The 9,488-nt window shown below is 35.3% G+C and overlaps 1 non-coding gene across 1 annotated transcript; it reads right to left on the reverse strand.

Moving 5' to 3' along the window:
* Positions 1 to 4,470: 4,470 nt before the first annotated feature.
* LOC125114633 (U2 spliceosomal RNA) lies at positions 4,471 to 4,661 on the reverse strand. The gene has a single exon (XR_007131867.1). It is a non-coding gene; the product is annotated as a U2 spliceosomal RNA (small nuclear RNA).
* Positions 4,662 to 9,488: the final 4,827 nt, after the last annotated feature.

The raw sequence follows: 9,488 nt of genomic DNA on the forward strand, positions 1-9,488 counted from the left end.
AGGTTGGAAAATTTTATTTCCCTTGGTCTTTCAGTAGAGAAATGGTAGAACTTAGCTGGAACTAACCAGATGGAGAGACAGAGAGTATGTAAGATACGCATGGGGAAAATGACAAGAGAAATATTAATGAATGTTTTTCATTCTTCTCTGAATTATCCATGGTTAACATAGGAGTATGCATAATCTTCCCCATTTTGCCTTTTTTTCCTCCTAATTAAAAAAAGAAACTTTGTTACTTTGTATGTGGAGTACATTGAGTGAAAGACTTCGGATTCAGACACTGGAAACATGAGCAAGGGATAACTACTTTGAATCTTTGTTCTACAATAATTAATTGGGAGGAAATGATTTTACTGTAAAGTTTGTTTTGAATATTCATTGAGATACTCTAGCCATTTTTAATAAAACACGTGCCACTATTCTACCAAAAATGTCCTGCCAAGGACACTAATAATCTCTGTCTCTACATCTAAAGGTTGTTTTTCTGGTCTTCTGAAATTTGACTTCTCATCAGCATTTGATTGAACTTATTATTCCTTTCTTAACAAACACTCTCTTCCATTAACAGGTATGGCACAATGCTTTTCCTGTTTTTCTTCTACTACTTAAGTGATCCTGTCTCATTCTCAAGTGTCATTGTAATTAACCCAGAGAACACAGTGAGCTTCCAGAGGCTCTCTTTCTTCTTACTCTGTTGACTTTCCTGAGGCAGGTTCACCCCTTCCCTTATTATTATTTATCATCCAAGTAATAATGACTCAGGGATGTATATCAACAGACCAGATCTCTTCTTTGAGCATCAGACCTTGTGTATCCAAAACTTACTCAAAATTCTCACACCTCTAGGATGTTTCAGTCTCATCTCAAGTTCAGTATGTCCCAAGACTAAGCACCTGATATTATAAGTGTTCTCTCCCAAAATAAGGAACAATAATCAAGCATTATTTCTTGTTTCTAATCTAACTTTGCTGTCTTGGCAAGTTTCACCATCTTCCATATAGGCACACAAGTCCAAAGCCTAAGAAGTATCATCAGCAATGGCTTATCTCTCCTCACATAGTTATTCTGTCATCAAGTTCTAACAATTTTACATCTTCAACACATTTTCTATCTATCTATTTCTCCATCACCATTCCCCTATTCAAGTTACTTATTTTAACCCATCCACACTACTGCAATATCCCCTTGCCATGTCTCCTAGTGTCCAATCTGTTCTTCAGACTATAACGGCAGTTCTCTTCTGAAAACACAGATCTGATACTGCCACACTCTTAAAAAGTTGATTGAAGTCACTTTATTGCTTCCCCATTGTTCTTTGAAAGAAGTCTAAAGTACTTAGTATTGCAGAGGTTGCCCTGCAAAGGTTCTTTTTGTCACTCTCATTGCTCTCCAGTCTTAAAGGTTTTCTTTCATTTTCTCCTGTCACAGTGCTTTTACACATATTATATTTAGCCTTCAGAATTCTCCCAAACCTCCCCCGCTCCTGCCTATATCTTATTTGTCCTCCAGAACTGGAACAAGTACCTTTTTTTTCCAAGAAAACTTGCCCTGACACTCCTGTTTGTTCTGGTTCTTTAGTTAAAAACTATCATGTACTATACTCCCTTCCCTCTTAACACTCTACTCAGTCTCAGTTTGTAATTGCACCCATTGTTGGTGTGATTATTTGAATAATGTTTGTCTCTGTATGTAGAATCTAAGCTCCATGACAGGAGTAACTGTTTCTGTTCTCCCTCTGCAGTACCCTGGACATGAGTCTTAATGTATATTTTAGTCACTTTGTTGTTAAAGCTAAAGAGCTCTACAGTGCCTAGGTTTATTGTAATATTATTATTTTAGGCCTGGGCTTTATTATATTTTTGTCCACATTTACTTTATTAATTTACATCAAGTTGATTGAGAAGTTATTTTGTGAAGTATATTTTAATAATAATGGTTGTCAGTTTATATGGCACTTCTTTGGAGAAGCACTTATGCACCTCAAATAAATATGATTTATATGTAATTCTTTTCTATATCCTCAATTCACCTTACTTTAAAAGAAGATATTTAAAAGCAAAAATACCTTGACTTGTATTACACCCATAATGTTAAATGGAAATGAAATACTATTATGCTGCCTTGTCCTTTAGGGTCTATCGGAGCATGAAATCAATATCACCATTAGCTCGAGTACAATCAAACACTTTTTCCAATTTCTGTCACTTGCTGTCACCTGCATTTGCAATTTCATGACACTTTTCTTTCACACACTTTCTTTCTGCACATTTCTGCAAAATTCACATAATCATCTAGAATTATCAAAGGGTCACTGTCAAGCTGAGTAGGATTAAGCTTAGAATAAAAGATATGACTAATGTAATGGGAGCATGATTATCTCGCTTTCCTTGTTGACTCTGCCTCTACATTCTTTTCTCACAGGAAAGCAGGGTAATGGAATTGTAAAGATTCCAGTATGTGCCTCAGGACTGAGTGTTGTGAACAATGATTAGTTACTGACAGAGAGGCTGAGGAGACTTGGGAAAGCTGGTCACTGAGATATACTGACCTAATGGAATGAGGTGAGACATAAAGAGTGAAGGTACACTGAGCGGTCTGGGAAAGGCCCTAGGGAAGGAGAAGAGAAAGAGCTGAGGAACAAATCAGTGAACTGAAATAGTGAGCTCTTATGAGAAAAATGAAAGGAAATTTAGAGACTCACAATAATTCAGATGAATGAATACTCATCAAAGAGAAGATTTTTTTTTTAATTATCACAAGAATGGAGGGGAGGAAACTTTAAAACATAAAGCCTTTCACAGCCTGAGATAAAGACAATGTCCTTAGACTGACAGGCTCAACCAAGGACTGAATGGGATGAATTTAAAATATTCATCTCTAGACATATGTTGGAGCAAATGTCAAAGTATTGAATATTGAAGGTGGACTCCTAAACCCCTTCCAGTGGGAATGGATAGATTTACTTTAAATAAGGAAAACTAGATTATCATCAGACATCTCACTGGTATATCAGATAGATGAGGAAAGTAGAGAAACACGATGAAATTCTGAGGGAAAATCATATTGCCCAGTTTCTAGAGTACATACTGAAATTAGGTAAATAAATAAAAATAAAACCTCAGTAATGTGGTATAGAAAGTAATCTAAAACATATTTTAACAAATTTAAACAATGCCAACTTGGAAATAAAACATCAGAAGATCTCAATGACAGGGAGTTTGCTAGAGCTCTGAAGGGTCTATAACATTTGGGAAGTTGGCAAAGGCTGGTACAAGAAGACATTTCTTGTCTTATTTGGGGGAGGGATCTCTAGGATAGAGAGAAAATATGGCTATGAAATTTGTGTTAAATTTTTTTAAAGCTTAATATACTTATAACCCATACAAAAAAATTCAAAGGGTAAGTCTAAGCAGAAGAATATTCACAATGTGTCAGAGCAACTTAACCTATTAATGGCTTCTGAGAGCAGGTTTAAAATGTTTAGCTAGATGTTGTTTCCAAAGAAAGGTGTTAAAAGCAAACAAAACTAAATCATTTTATATGGGAAGTTTGGAAAAGGAGATGTGTGTGTGTGTGTGTGTGTGTGTGTGTGTGTGTGTGTGTGTGATGTTTAAAAAAGAAATAGGAAATTGTATCCAAAACAGGACTCAAAGCAAAACGCACAAATTGTCATGATGAGGGATATTTCATATCATTTCCCCCATTTAAGATGAAATTTTGTCTGCACTCCTTTCTTCAGTTTAAATTGTGATGACGATGATTTTAGGCTATAATGGAAAGAATAGACTGCAGCAAGTTTGTTTTGTATCAGTTGTTCTTTGAGAAAAAAAAATTAGATCACTAATTGAATATGTTTCAAAGATAACATTCAAATGGAAATTATAAAATTGTTAAAAGTCTCAAATCGGGAGTTCCTTTCGTGGCGCAGTGGTTAACGAATCCAACTGGGAACCATGAGGTTGCAGGTTCGATCCCTCGCCTTGCTCAGTGGGTTAAGGATCCGGCGTTGCCATGAGCTGTGGTGTAGGTTGCAGACGCGGCTCGGATCCTGCGTTGCTGTGGCTCTGGCGTAGGCGGTGGCTACAGCTCCGATTCGACCCCTAGCCTGGGAACCTCCATATGCCGCGGGAGCGGCCCAAGAAATGGCAAAAAGACAAAAAAAAAAAGTCTCAAATCACAGAGTATAGAACCTGGGAGTAAGGCCTTCTTAAATAAGACACAAAATACCAAAGCAAAATTATTATTTTGAAAATTACTTTTCTAAAATTGGTGAAATAAAATGCTCCATAAATACAATTAAAGAACAAATAAAATTATGCTAGAAAGATGGCTGTAATGCAATTAAAAATTGGCTAAAAATATTTGGATGTAATTTTTTGTTGACTGTCAAGTGGAATTAAAAATTGCTAAGGATTTTGAGGATGATTTGGCATAAATAAATCTATCATTTAGGTCATCATTCACTGAAATGATGAGGCTCTCCATCACAGGGAAATGACTATGTGAAGAAGAGAAGAGCCCCATCAAGGAATATTAAGAAGATAAGGAGCAAAAGATAGATTTATATGTACCACTATGAAGAATTGTAAGTATGAAAGAAAACATAACCAAGGGTAGAACAATATCTACACTTGATCTTAGCCAAAAGGCTGAGAAGCGATTAGAACAATATCTAAAGTATGATACCACTAATGTAAACTGCATTAACACACACAAGCTGTATTTTCTAAGGGTACAATGTAAGCATGTAACATTTAAGAAATTCTGGAAGGATACACAGAAAAATGATATTAATAGTTATATCTGGGGAAGGGATCAAAGTGGAATGAGAATCAAAGAGAATTTTCAGTGTGTATTGTCTAAATAATATTAAAGTATATTAACAAATATTTATATTTTATAACTAAAATTAAAGCAAAATGGATTAGATTAAAAGTAGAAAGCCAAAAACTGAGCTAAATTTAGGGGATGAGCCATCAGTGAGTTTCTGGTTGCTTTAACTTTGGAGAGAAAAAAAGTCCCTAATCCTGGCAACTAGGAATACAAAGAAGTCATTGACATTATAAAAATATTTAATGTTCTGTTTAGTCTTGAAAAAGAAGAATTTGTGTACATCTATTTAAAAAATAAATAAACTGTCAACACACTCATATATAATTCCCAATCAGTTTTGTTACATTCTTCCTGACATTAATTACTGTTATTATAGTCCTACAGATGGTATTTGGTAAAAGAGAGGCTGGAACATTCAGAATCTCAGGTTAGAAATAGATGCGTAGGGAAACAATGCAGTTTCAGCACAGAGCATTTTGTCATAGGGATAAATTTTTTCAATATAAATTTAAACATTTTAACATTGACCTACTATTGCATTTATAGTCTAGAATCATGCTTATAAAATACTTGTGGACGTAGAGAAACTTCTCTGTTCTTGAGAGTAGAGGCTTTCATTTTGAACAGAATTATGTTCCAAAAGCTTAAATATGACAAATAAAATCTTACAATTTGTAAGCATTATCTATAGTATGTACTATAGATACATATGTAGGTATATCTCTGGTATATGCTGTAAGTATTAAATAATAGTTGTGAATATGTATCTTAATATAAAGTGAGCATTTAATTATTCATCAGTTCAATAAATATTTACAAAGTAACAGGCATTGGACTATGATTTCAAGATATAGAGATGATTGAATCACAAAGCCTGTCCTTTCAGGATTTACAATTTAATTACTAGGTAAATGATGTATGCAGATGGGTTATCATACAACACAGTATATACTGAAAATATGTTATGATAGAAATATGTAGTTGGCCTGGTAATGTCTGTGTTCTGAGACTTCTTTAAGGATGTTTCATTAGCTAAATCTTAGAGAATGAGTATGGTGAGGAAAAAGATACCATAAGCAAAGATTAACAGGTACAGAGTCTCCTTTCTTATGCACAGTCAAAATTCCCTACTTTTTTCTACTTTTGAGCCTTTGATCATACTGTTTTCTCTATTGGGGAAAGACTTCTCTTCCCTGCTTGACAATCCCATGCAGTCATTCAGAACCAATCCACTTGGGAGGTCTTCATATGACATCCCAGAATCATTATTCTCCCTGCCTTATCTTATTGCCCCTTTAAACAGTGTCTCCTGAATGTATTATCTGTGCATATGCCAAATTTTCTTTGGTCGACCACCTCTTTGAAAGCAGGGATGATGTTTAGTTATCGTCATATCACAAACAAATCCTTTCCTAGTTCTTTGCACTAAAAAAAAAATTTTACTGGGTTAACTTTTCCTCATTTAATGACCTAGACTTAGAACATGATCAGGTTCAGTATATGATAGACATGTGTGGTGGTAAAAAGTATAAGTTGAGAGGAGGCTGCCAATGGTGAAGGAGTTACTGTGCATGTATAGAGACACAAATTTTAGCAATCATATAAAGAAGCAATGCCACATCAATTAAAATAAAAAAGCAAGATGTTGGTTCTCTTTTCTCTGGAATATCCAGTTTTCTTTGTATATTGAGTGTCAGGAAGGACAAGATACAGGATAGTCTAAATGCTTTTAATGGAAAGTTGCTTCTTCACTCTGTAGAGTTATGCAGACAATATCATGTCTTATTCAAGACCATTAACCATCCCTTCGAGTAGTGTTTCAGAGGTTTTCCATTGTCGTTCCCATTTAATCACTTCACGTTCTATACTGAATAGCTTCTACTAGCAGGATTATTTTTATATGCGATTTATCTGAACTCTGGTTTAATAATCACTGAGTACTTTTTTGTCTTAGTATGGGGTAAAACATTTTTAGCAAATTGTTATTCTTTATAGAGTTGAGACACTCTATTTCTTAGATATATCAAATATCTAAAGTTTATACACTTTCTTTCTTTTTTTTTTATCTGTACCTACAGAGTATTGAAGTTCCCAGGTCAGTGATCAGGTCCCAGCCACAGATGTGACCTGTACCACAGCTGCAGCAATGCTGGATCCTTAACCCACTGTGCCAGGCCAGGAATGGAACCCTCTCTGCCATGGAGACACATGAGATCCTTAACCCACTCTGCCATAGTGCAAACTCCTATTTCTATTTTTAGAAAGGGGTCCAGATACCTCTGAATAAAAATTTGCAATTGCTGGGATCACTTTTTTGGACAAAGCAATTCAGTAGAACAATATCCTGAATAGAAAGAAAAAATGAGTAGGATATTATGTACTTCTATTAAAATTTGTGTAGTGCAATAAAAGATATCAATTCAAGGAATACATCCTATCAGGATAAAAAAATAATCCCCAAGAAAATACTTTCAAAATTTCACAAAGGACTTAAGGTACCATAACTAAAGTCTATGTTAGAAACAGATGTATGGAATATATTCTCACTTGTTAATTCTTCATCAACCTTTTAAATAACAAAGAAAAAATGCATGGCATTTTGCCTTCAAAGGAAATTTGGGAAAATAGGTTTTAAATCAATTTGTTTTTGAAAGTTGAGCTAAATGAATTCTATTCTAAACTTCAGCTGTGCTGTGGGTGAAAAAGAAAAGCTGCTATCTGAAATGAGGTCAAGTTCATAGCTGGTCCAAAGCAACTGTTCTCAAGTATTTGAGAGTTTCATTTCTGCACCTGCAATTTGATAGTGCCAGAATTGCTGACTCAACTGCCCAGCTGTCCTGTCTGTCAGATGCCTAAACTCAGCTTGTTACCACAACACAGCTAAAAAGTAGTCCAAGACAATGAAGGGAACACATTCCATTTTGATCTTTGTTCAAATCACTGTTTGCCCAGCAATGTAATGCATTATATTTAGAGAGTTATAGTATGTAAAAAGATGGTTCTAGAGCGAATAATGCACACGAAGATAACTAGTGATCACATGGCTTTGTAATGCCCTCCACATTTAGCAGCACTGCGGAGTTCTTCAGGAAGGCATATTATGTCTTTGATAATTGATTTTTTGTGAATTCTCAGAAATGAATTTAGGATGCACTGAACAACTAGATCATTCATCTTGTGAAAATGAAGTATGATGTTTTATTACTCAGATTACCATCAAAGACTGATAGAAATACCAGAGCTCTAGCAGTATCTGAATGTGTCTGCATTGTGAATATTCACAAGATTTACTTCTCAGGGATGGATGACCAGCTCTGAACCCTGCCATCCTAAAAAGTACATGCTCTTCTGATCCTGCCCTTTCTTGTCTCTGAGGCATATCATCCTGTTCATTTCTTACTTTATTAATTACTTGGTGCTCTCTCTTATTCATTAATTTTTCTTTCTCCAAGAAATGGAGACATCCTTCAAGGGTTCTGTGGTGTCTTTTCACCTTCATTAGGAATTCCTTCCTGATGATACCAGTTAATAAAATTACTTAAAGGAGCTCAAACTCTTCCATCCGCCATGTCCATTTGTGTCAAGTGATAGTTCCTTGTATTATTTTTTTTCCAGAAACTGCAGAAAATATTTCTTTGACATGTAATTACTCAAACATCTGAATTGAATTAAGAGCAGATTCTTCAGCATTTTTTGTCATTGTTTGTTTCTGGCTTTCCTCATCCCTGATGACTCCAATCCATGAGATGCTGGGATTTAAAAAGCTTAATTTTCCTATGATACATTTTCCAAAATAAATGTCTGCTTCCTGAGACTTGGGGAAGGCTTTCTCTCAGTGTCCTGTGCTCAGCGCTGGCTGTTCTCTTTGGCTCTGATTCCTGTGTGTATGTCACTAGCTGTATTCTTGTAGTGGTGGTGATAGCGGAGAAGAGGGAGAGAGAAGAGGAAGAGAAAAAGGCTGCTGTGGTGGAGTGAAGGTGCTGGTATAAAGCGAGATTGTACACATCTGCAACTGTGATAGCAAAACTATTTCCAGTTTGTACACTGAATAAAAACATTTTTTCACTGTACGTAATTCTGGCTTTCATAAGGAGAGTCTGTCCAGTTTGAACACTGCTGGAAAACTGTTTTGTTTTTTTCACTGTGCATAAATTTCTGAGCCTCTGATACTTCCTAAGAGGTAATTTTAAGCACATCCTCTTCATCCCCACCATGCAGCCAAGGATTTTGTTGTAAGCCAGTTGATTACCTTCACATTTAGGCCACACTGACACAAGATACAGTAACAATACGTTTTTGCAGAATGAATGACTGACAATACGTTAATAAAAAATTATTGTCCTATCTGACTAATGCTACAGAAGCAACAAAATTTACTACATTCCCTGATTCCACTCCAATAAAATGAGCAAAAGCAGAAAGAAATGCTGTGGTTTGTTCTACTCATTGGAGAGAAATCAGAGACTTTGTGCTAATGGAGCTTGTTAAATAGAAATTGCTAGAGCAACAGTTAATGACCTACTTTGCCTCCCATGGAGTGTAATACCATCATACTATTGTACTTTTCATTTACTAAATAAATTGCATATAAATTGTTCAAAATTATATACTCTGTGATTATTTTGAAGATCCATCTTAGACAAAAGATTCCAGAA

This window comes from Phacochoerus africanus, chromosome 1 (assembly GCF_016906955.1).
Source record: "Phacochoerus africanus isolate WHEZ1 chromosome 1, ROS_Pafr_v1, whole genome shotgun sequence".
Taxonomy (NCBI): Eukaryota; Metazoa; Chordata; class Mammalia; order Artiodactyla; family Suidae; genus Phacochoerus; species Phacochoerus africanus.